The sequence below is a fragment of the Odontomachus brunneus genome, unplaced genomic scaffold, assembly GCF_010583005.1.
Source record: "Odontomachus brunneus isolate Ranch 3 - 2012 unplaced genomic scaffold, Obru_v1 Obru_scaffold_225, whole genome shotgun sequence".
Classification (NCBI taxonomy): domain Eukaryota; kingdom Metazoa; phylum Arthropoda; class Insecta; order Hymenoptera; family Formicidae; genus Odontomachus; species Odontomachus brunneus.
Genome location: NW_022639675.1, coordinates 71,498 through 84,425, shown reverse-complemented (window position 1 = coordinate 84,425; position 12,928 = coordinate 71,498). Strand labels below are relative to the sequence as shown.

The following is a 12,928-nucleotide window of genomic DNA, read 5'->3' as shown; positions in this document are numbered from 1 at the left end:
AAAGACCCTGAAAAGGGCCGATTTTTGCGCCTGTTTCAAATAATTATTGTCCCTTATTATTATTATGGATATAGAAATGCGGCCCGTTTCTGCTATCATCGTCCGCTTTTTTTCGTTCGTTGTCTGAGAAGAACTTCGGCTTCGACCCGACTTTCTCGCGAACTTCATTGATTCGATACCAAATTGATTCAATCAAATTATCGACCGTGCCGGATATTGGACTGATTATTGACTGACTATTAACCATCGATCTCAATTTCTTTGGCACAAAAATCGACTCTTTTCAGGCCTACCAAATTTTATAACGATATTCGAACACATAAAATATGAAATAATTATATCTCGCGTGTTTATACAACACTAAAATTAAAAATATTCTACTTCGACAACCTATACAAGCGCTGTATTATTGCAGTATTCTATATTAATGCAGTATTCTGTATTGAAATAAATCTAATAATCTAATATTTATTTTTTTTAAGAGCAGCTATTAAGAAACATTTGTCGAAGCCTTCTGAAAACTCTTCCCCAAGATCTCCTTTTACATTACAGTAATTTCCTTGCTAACAAGAAAAAATGCATGGATGTTCGAGCAAATGAAACAATCATCGGAACACCGCATATTGCTCACGTATAGACGAGCAGTGTGAGTCGAGCGTTTTCTTAGTGTGCGTCACATGTATTTTAGGACGGCATTTCTGTCCACGACGTCTTATAATGCTGTCTCTCTCGCTTTTATGTCTGCGTTAGAGGATGGAAGATCGTCGCGACTCCCACCACTATTCCCTCTCCAAGCGTCCGACGATCGTATACCGCTAACCTCCTCCGCCAGACCGTGCTGCTTTTTCTCACCTACAGGCAGCAGTGTGTGAGTGACGCGTCATCGTGTGCGAGTCACACGGATATACAGACGGCATTTACGCCGGTGCGTGTACAAGCTGCCGTCTCTCTCCCGACCTATAGCTATAGTTAATACTGCAAGCGGCGAGAATCATGCCTAGACCTTTTTATTATATCTCGATGCTCGCGTGTTGCTTCTCACGTGTGCGCACTTTTACTATTTAACTAATTGTTACATTAAATGGAATGTTTTTTTACACATAAAATACACTCGTCAACAAAATTATCGCATAGGTTAATTTATGTCGAAATGTCGCACAATTTTTAATAAGCATACCCAGATAGCATAGAGATGAACAGAAGTTCCTAGAGAATTAATTTTAAAGAATAGATATAGAATTAGAAAAATGAATACCCGAAGAATTCTTGAAGAATTAACCACAGTAAGTTCGTCTTGAAATATTCCTTAGGACTTTATTATAGCGAATACTTCGCAACTTAATTCCTAGAACACTTTGAGAATTCATTAGGCATTAGGGCTAAGGCAGAGAACGAGACGTAAACGTCGTAGACATAAAGTAAGGCAGAGAAAAACGTAAGCGTAAGGTTAATAGCCTTTCATGATTTACGTTTATGTTTTTCTCTGCTTTATTTTACGTCTACGAGAATTGCGCTAATAAAATGCGCTTTATTTACATTTGAAGCTCAGTTAGAACAGTATATATAACAGTATAACAGTTATAACAGTTATAACAATATAGTATCCAGCGAAAAATGATTTTGATTGACGTCAAAATGACATCAAATAGACGTTGAAATCGTCAAACCGACGTCAATTTGATATCATTTTGATGTCAATCAACGAATCATTTTTCACTAGGTATATAGATGTCACAAACATGAAGTCTTAAATAGTTCAGTAGAAAGAGCGGTTGTCTGGCAAGCGGAAGACCCAAGTTCGATCCTAGCCGAGTCTGATGTTTTTCATCTCATATGGCATTAAAAGTGGACATCTACAGATACACACAAGAGCAGTAGTACTTCCGACCAAAGTTTCTGATCTTTCTTTCGTGTGGGTACAATAAAATTTATTGAATCCGAAGAAATCTTTTTGAGTTGAAGTAATTTTATATGAATACTCTAAGAAATTCTGAGGAACTCCAATCATGATGCATGTAACTTCCTAAATCATTCTTACAGTATTCTTCCACGAATTCCTAAGGAAATACAATTCAGGAAAGGAGAAAACTTTAGGAACACTTAAAGAATTCATCGTGCTATCTGGGTAATACCGCGAAATATTATCATATTTGAAAAAAATTTTTTTTTATTTCAAAAGTGAAGTCTGTACTTTAAGGAGCATATTAGTCAGATATTTTGAAATTATTCTCTCCCCTTTCCGCAGTCTTTTCACAAATAAAGATGTGTTGCGTCTCCAAAAAATTGCACAATGTGACGTATCCTACGGGATGAAATAAATTTTTTTCGTAAATTTTATGATAACCATCGTAAAGTATAATCTTTTCCCTACAATTAAGACAAAAAGCGGATTTGTGCGTTTTTTCGCAGAGTTGCGAAAAAAACATATCAAAGTTACCTATACATTTTTGTTATCACTTCATTTGACGCACTCTATTGAGTGGAATGAATTCTTTTCACAAATCTGACGATAATCATTCTAAAATATCAGCGTTTCCTTACAAATAGAAAAATAAAGAAGAAGTATACATTTCTTCCGCGATGTTGTATGGTGTATCAAAGTTACCTATACGTTTTTAATCAGTTATCGTGACGTGCACACACACACACACACACACACAACAATGCGCAAGACCCGACCAGCAACTTCCCCGTGGTACGCATCGATAATGTTAATGCTAACGGTAACTAATTAAAAATTCATCAATACATTTGTAATGCCGCAGAACAAAGTCATGCACACTTCTTCTTAATTTTCTTATTTGCAAAGAAACGTTCATATTTTACATTGTTATCGTAAGATTTGTGAAAAGAATTCATTCCATTTTTCAAAGAATGCGTCAATTAAGCGATTTAAAAAAAATGCAAACGCTAACTTTGATATGTTGCAACTGTGCGAAAAAAAATCGTACAAATCTGCTTTTTTTAATTGTGGAGGAAAGCCTATACTTAACGATATTTATCATGAAATTTACGGAAAAATTTATTCCACCCCATAGGATACATCAAATTGTGCAATTTTTTTTGGAGACGTTGCATGTTTTTACTTGTGAAAAGATTGCGGGAAGGGAAGAGAATAAATTGAAAATCCGACTAATGCTCCTTAAAGTACAGACTTTACTCTTGAAATATTATAAATAATATACTGAAGCGAGCGACAGAGACTACGTTTATACGGCAACGTTAATTCGAATTAATAACGAATGTAGTTAATAAATTCTTAGATTGGTATATTCTTTTAGATTTAAAAATGTACTCCAATCGGATTCGCAAATTCACTAACTACGATAATTACTAATCAGAATTAACGTTGCTTTGTAAACGTAGTCAGACATGCCACTGATTTCAAACTTGGATTCTGATTCTCGAAAATATATCGCATATGATATTTAGCTATTAAAGATATTTAGCTATTTAGCTTATTTAAAAAGCTATAGTATACGTTATATGAACAATAGCTTTTCATGAAATATCGTATACGATATATTTTTGAGAATCAGGGCTTTGAGCACGCAAGCGTTTTTCCTTCTTTACTTACTTCTTTACAATCTTACTTCTTTACTCCTTCTTTACAATCTTACTTCTTTACTCCTTCTTTACAATCTTTTCACAAGTAAAAACATGTAGCGTCTCCAAAAAAATTGCACAATTTGATGTATCCTACGGGGTGGAATAAATTTTTCCGTAAATTTCATGATAAATATCGTTAAGTATAGGCTTTCCTCCACAATTAAAAAAAGCAGATTTGTACGATTTTTTTTCGCACAGTTGCAACATATCAAAGTTAGCGTTTGCATTTTTTTTAAATCGCTTAATTGACGCATTCTTTGAAAAATGGAATGAATTCTTTTCACAAATCTTACGATAACAATGTAAAATATGAACGTTTCTTTGCAAATAAGAAAATTAAGAAGAAGTGTGCATGACTTTGTTCCGCGACATTACAAATGTATTGATGATGAATTTTTAATCAGTTACCGTTAGCATTAACATTATCGATGCGTACTACGGGGAGGTTGCTGGTCGGGTCTTGCGCATTGTGTGCGTGCGTGCGTGCGTTTGTGTGTGTGTGTGTGTGTGCACGTCACGATAACTGATTAAAAACGTATAGGTAACTTTGATACACCATACATCGCGGAAGAAATGTATACTTCTTCTTTATTTTTCTATTTGTAAGAAAACGCTGATATTTTAGAATGATTATCGTCAGATTTGTGAAAAGAATTCATTCCACTCAATAGAGTGCGTCAAATGAAGTAATAACAAAAATGTATAGGTAACTTTGATATGTTTTTTTCGCAACTCCGCGAAAAAATGCACAAATCCGCTTTTTGTCTTAATTGTAGGGAAAAGATTATACTTTATGATGGTTATCATAAAATTTACGAAAAAAATTTATTCCATCTCCTAGGATACGTTACATTGTGCAATTTTTTTGAGACGCAACATATCTTTATTTGTGAAAAGACTGCGGAAAGGAGAGAGAATAATTTCAAAATATCTGACTAATATGCTCCTTATTATATAACCAAACCCTGTTGAGAAAAACCAAGTAGGAATCCATATGGGAAATTCATACAGAATCCATATTGGAATTTCCATGGTGATTTGGGCCAAAAATCCATGGAAAACCATACGGATTCCCACGTAGTTTTCACAGGAATCCCATGTGAAATTCCATGTAGTTATCCGGACAGCACAAAATATTTATAAAACATTTACATAATATTTATAAGATTTTTTGGTTATTTTATAATTATTTATGAAAATATTTCATAAATATTTTTGTGACCTTAGATTTAATAGATCATAAATATTTATCATAAATATTATAAATTTATTTATTAAAATATACACATTTATATACATTTTTTCTTTTCCTGAATTTTTCTTAAATTTTTCTTAAATTTCACATGCTATTTAATTTAATTTAAATTGTAGCTCGAAAAATTTGCTTACTATGCTAGGATTCGAACCTGTGGCCTCTGCTTCTTAAGTCGCTCACTTTACCTACTGCGCCACTGTTACTTTAACTGAGGCCGGTATTCATAGTCCGATCTTATATTTAAGATCATCTTAAATACTATCTTAAGATGTCATGAACCAATCACAGAGTCGTATTCGCATCTTAAGACATTACTTAAGACGGTCTTGAAATAAGATTCGACTATGAATACCGTCTTGAGAGAGCTTTATATTGTATACACATGGTATATCAATGTACGAAAACAAGTGATTTATTTAAAAGAAGAAAATAGATCCTTTTATATGTAAAAAGTATGTTTAAAAAGTATGTAAAAAGTATATTCATATACTTTTTACATATAACTATGTAAAAATATCTACTTGTTTTAAAAGTAAGTAAAATACAAATTAATCGTTTTGTAAATTCAAATAAATTTTTTTCTGATAATAAAAGTAACTTTAAAATACAAAAAAGATACTTTTAATATTATAAAATAATTTATTTAGACTTATAAAATAATTTACTTGTATTTTATTTACTTCTAAAACAAGCAAATATTTATTTAAACAATTTTTACATTAAAAAAAATTAATTTTCTTCTTGTAAGGATAACATTTGCTTATTCTTATATATAGATGTTTTAAATCAAAGAAATAATTTTTTCATCTAGAAATTCATAATTTTATAGCTCATTTTACAAATTTAAAAAATATTACTTTATATTTATTACATGTTTTCTAAAATCTAACAAATACTTTTTTAAGTTAAGAAATTATATTTAATAAAATATATTTCTTTAATTTAAAAAATGTTTATTTAAGTGTACATTATTAATTTCAATTTTTTATTTTTTCATTCATTTAATAATTATAAATAATTACATTTATTTTTTCCATGTGTAATATTTATAGAAATATTTATAAAATATTATTGCAAATATTAATTTTTTGTCTATTATAAATATTGTATAAAATATATTTAATCTATATTTTAATAACATTTTGAATAAAGATTTTGATACTTTTCCCTTTATGTATATAAAAAATATTTATAAAATATTTATGTAATATGTTTAAAAAATAATTCGAAATAAATATCTATAAATATTTGTCATAAATATTGTATGCTGTTTGGGGAGACGCTTCTAATCCCTTATAGAAATATCATATTAAAAATCATTGATAATTACTTATTTTTAGTATTAAAAATACTGGATAATAAGTAATTATCAATGATTCTTAGTATGATATTTCTATAAGGGATATTGATAATTAAATGAGGTCTTTGTTGAAGATTTCCAGATGGGTTGCTTACGTAAAACTTTATATATGAAAATCCATATAAGAATTCACATAGGAATTAAAATTCCTTATAGGTATCCGTACAGTTATTCATATGGATTTTTAAACACTACATATATTCCTACATGGATTTTTATTTTCCATATTGACTACTATATGAACTTTGATTTTCCATGTAGATTTCTATATGGATTTCGAATTTCCAGATGGTTGCCTATATGGATTTTAATTTCCTACATGGATTTTAAATTTCCTGTATAGATTCCCATGGATTGTTGTGGGAATCCACCTGAAATTTTTCAACAGGGAGACCACATGTTTTCAACAGGGAAACCACATATACTTATGAAAATAAAAATTGAAATGATTAATCATTCGCATTTGATGTAAACTTCTTGATATGATTACTTTTATTTTAATTATTTAGAAGACGGTCCTTATCTTCAATTTCGCTTAAACTCAACTATCTTATGTATTTCGATGCGTAGAAGCCGAATCTGAAAGTTAAAATCGTCGCTTGGCTCTACAAACCGAGAAATTAATTGTTAAAGATGCTAGGTATAATAGGTAAGAAAACCTGTCATTGCAATGTAGTCTGTTCGTAGAGTTGCCTTTTCTGTACTAGTGCAGTAAGTACTGCAATATCGAATGACGAGCGGGGGACAGTGCCCTCCGCACCCTCCTAAAAACTAACCTAACCCAACCTATCGTCACATTACCCGTCAGTCATTGTTTATTAAAATGTTCAACTTTATTTCTTAATAATTTTTTAATAAACTGACTGATAAATAAAATAAATAAAATAACTGGAAAATAAAATGACTGACGGTTAATGTGACGATAGGTTAGGTTAGGTTAGTTTTTAAGGGAGGTGCGGGGGGTGCAGTTCCCCGCTCGTCGTTCGATATTTTTCTCGTGTTACAAATGTTAAAAATGTAAAAAATATTCTTAATTTAAATATTTTTATTAAGTAAGTATAGGCAAATATTTTACACAGATTCAATAAGAAAAAATTAGTAGATTTTATAATGCAGCATAGTGTTTTGGCACCTACAATAAAGTACAATAAACGTTATAATATGAATATTAATAAAAACATTAATATTTCAATATATAATAATGTTTTTTTTTTAATTTTCCACTTGAATCAAAGTGGAGGGCGTCCTTAACTTCCTCAGTGGAGATACGGTTATCTGACGCCTGTGGGAATGCGAATGGGAAGTAAATTTTAGTTTAATAGTTATATCATATAATTCTTCCCAATCTCTTTACAAAGTCTGTCAATATTTGCACCTTCTTCGAATCTTCTCTCTTCAATAGCTTCACAACGCTGATCCTTCCCCCTCGATGCCTCGACTCATTAATCATCTCCCCATAACCTCTCGATCCTCATCGTATGTACTGCACCACCAAATCACATGATCAATATCCCCTCGCTCATAGCCGCACGTACATCTTTCATCATTTACATAATTTTCTCTAGCCAGTGAGGCGTTCAAGTTATAGTGATTGGCTCTAATTTTATTAATAAAAGTTATATTGTATCTATTCCAATTATATTTATCAAACCAAGGTTTCTTTTTTCCGCCTTATAAAAGTTATCAAAATAGAATATGTATATTGCTTCTCTCTGAACTCTCTCTTGTGTACTATCCCACCCCTCCTCCCTAAAGCCTCTTCGGAAGTCACCAATAGGTGTTTCCACACCCACCATAACTTCCTCCTCCACTCCGCTCTTAGCCAGATAATCCGTCAGCTTATTGTGATTCTACAATGAGATGGGATCCACACCATCAAAACCTCCACATTTCTCTCTATCTTAAAACGACTATATTATCTTCTTATTTCCAGAACATATTGATTTTGATATATATTGATTTTATTATTAATAATTGCTTTCAGTACTGATTCACAATTCGACATTACAATTACACTTCCATCTCGAAAACCCTCACGATATATCAACTCCAGTGCTGTCCTTACCGCGAACGCCTCAGACGTATATGACGAGCATAGCTTTGGAAGATTAACATAGAAGCCTTCATTTTAATCCTCCACAACAATTCTAGCTCCCGCAGAGATGGATCTCTCAGATCTTGATCCGTCTGTATAAGTTATCCTCGTGTTTGCGCTCAAATTGTACTTTGACTTAATGGATTATATTGTTTTAATATCTCGATTATTATATCCTTGTAGAGTATTAATATTAATTTTCTTATTAATATCCTTATTACTAAGTAAACTTATATCTGAACCTATTTCATATTAAACCTTAATACGTTCTGAAATATCCCAGTATTCTAGATCCCAGTATTCTAGATCCCAGTACTCTAAATCCCAGTACTCTAGATCCCAGTACTCTAGATCCCATATCTCGTACGAATTCTCTAAGTTACCTAGTTTTTCCCTAATTTAATAACATTATTCCATGCTAAATCTAACACGCAGTTTTTAATCATAGGATTTCTGTATCTTGCAAACATTACGTATCTTATTAAATTGTTTAAGCTACCTTTTAATTCTTGAGCGCCATATTTAAGGACTTTGATACAAAAATCTTTTGCTAATAAAATAGCTCTATCTCTAAGATATGTACCTTTAGCTTCTGTTATTAACACATTTGTTGATGTGCTATTTTTATAGCCTAGCGCCGTGCGAATATCTAAGTATTGTCCTCTTTCAAGTTTCAATTGTAAATTGTATTTTGGGCATAAAAAAAGAGCCCATAATCGATAACCGACCTGACGAGGCTTTTGTATAACGTTAACGCTGTATTGACTTCTATCCCTCTCGATACATTACTAAGATATTTCAATATTGAATTAGTCTTTTCAATTTTTCCTCTAATAATTTGTATTTGTTTATTAAAAGTTAGTTTTGTATCGAACCAAATTCCAAGGAATTTCGTTTTTTATTAGGGACTCTTATATCCTTGATCCTAATAAATAGTTTATATCTTAAGTTTATATCCTGCCTTATTAAACTCGATGAGTGTTTTTTTTTTGGTTCTAGATCTAAACTGAGCTTCTCTATATTTTTTGCCATTGTGTTAACAGCTACTTCGAACAAAATCCTGTTATCATCCCGTGAATTTATGTAATTGCTATATCGTCTGCGAATTAAACTACCTTAATATTATCCTGTATTTTATCCGTTATTTTATTTGTGTATAACGCATATAAAATTGAGCTGAGTACGACACCTTAGTGGAAGCCCCTTATTGACATGTCTGTTAGTAACAATCTGACTATTAATTACAAAATCTGTACTTCTAGTTTTGAGCTAATTACCAATAAACTTTATTAGACCAAATGAGCAATTTTCCTCTTTCAGTTTTTTCAATAAGATTTCAAAATCAACGTTGTCATATGCCAAGGACATATCCAAAAGTGCCGCCAACGCATATTTATTAGTCAACAACGAACTTCTGATATCTGCCATGAATTTTGCGAGGTTTCCTCGGAATTCCTTGGAATTTGGTTCGATACAAAACTAACTTTTAATAAACAAATACAAATTATTAGAGGAAAAATTGAAAAGACTAATTCAATATTGAAATATCTTAGTAATGTATCGAGAGGGATAGAAGTCAATACAGCGTTAACGTTATACAAAAGCCTCGTCAGGTCGGTTATCGATTATGGGCTCTTTTTTTATGCCCAAAATACAATTTACAATTGAAACTTGAAAGAGGACAATACTTAGATATTCGCACGGCGCTAGGCTATAGAAATAGCATACCAACAAATGTGTTAATAACAGAAGCTAAAGGTATATATCTTAGAGATAGAGCTATTTTATTAGCAAAAGATTTTGCAAGGTTTTCCGAATAGGATTTGCCTCTTCTAAAGCCGTTCTGCATTGAGTGTAATTTCTTCTCTCTTTCAATCCACCATACTAATCTTTCATTGACCATACATTCCATAACCTTGCCTATACATGATGATAATGCTATGGGTCTTACTTTTTCTTTCCCAATTTTGTCAATAAAAATAACTTGATATCTATGCCAATCATCTGGTATATCATCACAATTCGAAATACCATTGTAAATTCGTAGTAAGATTTGTAACGCATTTTCTGGGAGAAACTTGATCATTTTGTAATCTATGCCATCCAGTCCCGGAGCCGAATCTCTTCTCACTATATTCAATGCTCTTCTCTTTCAATTCATCCTTCTTAAATTCCCAGTTTAACTTTGGATAATGTTCCCTATATTCTTGATCATTAATTTCCAAATGAGGATCTCGCAAAACCCACGGAGGCGGAGATTTCATCTATCGTATCATAGATTTCCATCTCCCTATCCTTGGATTGCCATACGTTCCAATTAATTCATTTTTTAATATTTTTGAAGATAAGCATAGTATTCCATACATACGATAAGCTTATATGTTTACTTATATTATTACAGAATCTATGAAATTCTCGTTTCTTGTTATTAAAAGTTTTTCTGGCCAAAGCTCTAACTCTTTTATATTCTATATAATCTACCTGACTTCCAGAATGAGTCCACCTGTTAAGTTTCTTCTTTCTCAATTTGAATATCTCATCACAATCCTTGTCCCACGAAACCTGTTGACATTGTTTCTTCTTGTTCTCCCTAGCTACAGGATGATGAATTTCAGGTTTTGAGTTGTTATGTTGTTTTCCGGAGGCCTTTATAATTGCTTGTTTGATTGTCTTGATAAACTTTTGGTACTGTAAAAAAGTTTCATCTTTGGTTGATATGTCAATATCTGTCCATTCTTTACATGCCTCTTCTACATTTGTCGTATACTGTTTCCAATTCGTAAATATGTTAGAGAGTCTATTAGTTTTCTTACGGTATGGAACATATATGGTTTCCAATGTACGTACTATGAGATAATGGTCCAATCCCTATGTATCATTTAACTATTGATGATCAATTTGATTGATAATATTACCGTTAGCAAATATGAAATCCAAATTGCCCGTTATCATAATCAAGTTATAATTAAGTCTTGAGTGTATTATCATTGATACAAATATATCCCTTATTAAACATAGTCTCATATAATTTTTCCCTGTTGCTATCTGTGTCTTCACAATTCCAATGGTTATGGTGAGCGTTAAAGTCTCTCACAATCAACGTGTCCTCTGCTACTCCTTTAAATTTAAGTAATCTTTGCCATGTCAACACTGATTCCGTATCTCTTGGTTTTCTACATACGGCTACTATATTAAATCTACTACAAGCGTTTTTTATTCTAATGCCTATAATGTCAAAATTATCAAAGTTAACCTTCCAATCTTCCAATAATCGAAAACTCTATTTTATCTTTAACTAAAATTGCCATTCCTCCGCTATTATTATTTAGATTATTTGATTTATACGTTTTAAAACCTGAATAATATAAACATTTATCCTTGTTAACTTTAGTTTCTGTCAATATTACTAAATCGTACGGGTTTAAAGATTTGCTAAATTCCGCTTTTTTGTTTATTACCCCTCTTGCATTCCAAACGAGAATTTTAGACATTTTTCTGCCAAATATTATCGTTGCCTTCCCTTCAGCCAATAATCTCTCTTTATTTATCTATTTCACTTCAGCCAATAATCTCTCTTTATTTCAGTTGACATCCTTTATAGAAATATCATACTAAGAATCATTGATAATTACTTATTATCCAGTATTTTTAATACTGAAAATAAGTAATTATCAATGATTCTTAGTATGATATTTCTATAAGGGATAACTTTTAATTTCTCGAGTTCCTCTCGAATTTTCTCCCATCTCATTATTTTCCTCTCTCTCATTCCCTTATAGAAATATCATACTAAGAAATACTGAAAAATTATTAGTGATTAAATATTACCAGTAATTCAGTAATTTTTTGGCCAGTACTTAATTTCTGGTGAATACTGATAATAAAATCACTGTTAAATATTGATAGTAATCAAATATTGAGAATTATTATGCAAAGGTGAAAAATGAGAAAATCATAATGTTTACAAAAATATACTTATATTTCTAATTTTCTCATGTTTCATAAACTACTAGATATATCGAAGGTTGTCAACACATTCCAAACTTTCATGAATCCTCCTGCGATAATTTCGATCCCAAGCGGTATACCATTGGTCATCACCCATGTCCTTGACCGCATTAAACTGTTGCTTAAATCTGACGATCGAGCGCGCACGCGGTGACTCTGATGACTCCAACGATGTTCTTACAATTCATGCTTATATAATGTATCCTTATAGTGTTCACAGTATATTATAACATACCTAGCAAACACCAAATAATAGTTATATAATTTTTACTTATTTATTTGATAATTTGTTGATAGATATTGAAACAATGCAACATTCGATATGCGATGAATATTGATGTAATGTAGTGAACCAGTGATAATTACTTTTACATTTTTAACAAAATGTTATAATGATTAATCCAACAAAAAAAAAATTAAAAAATCCAAGAAAATCCAAATTAAACAAATCGAATTACTAAATTTTGAGAAACTTTTAAAAAGTATTATTTAAAACAATAGTGTTGTTTTATCAAATGACATGGTTTTCTTGAACGAAATAAAAGTTTTATTTTCATCATTTTAAAAAATGATATTTCGTTTAAGAATATAATATTTTAAT

The 12,928-nt window shown here is 31.2% G+C and overlaps 1 protein-coding gene across 4 annotated transcripts in view; it reads right to left on the bottom strand.

Annotated features, from left to right (window-relative positions):
- Positions 1-12,928, bottom strand: part of LOC116852449 (uncharacterized protein C1orf112 homolog) — a 202,655-nt gene that overhangs the window by 121,803 nt on the left and 67,924 nt on the right. Inside the window, exon 2 of one of the 4 annotated variants that reach the window (XM_032832856.1) lies at positions 10,801-11,007. The exons of 2 other annotated variants lie outside the window; for them this stretch is intronic. The gene's annotated coding sequence lies outside the window, so the exon portion shown is untranslated. Of the gene's footprint in view, positions 1-10,800; positions 11,115-12,928 lie in introns of those variants that run through there. One more of the 4 variants, XM_032832857.1, reaches the window with a different exon arrangement.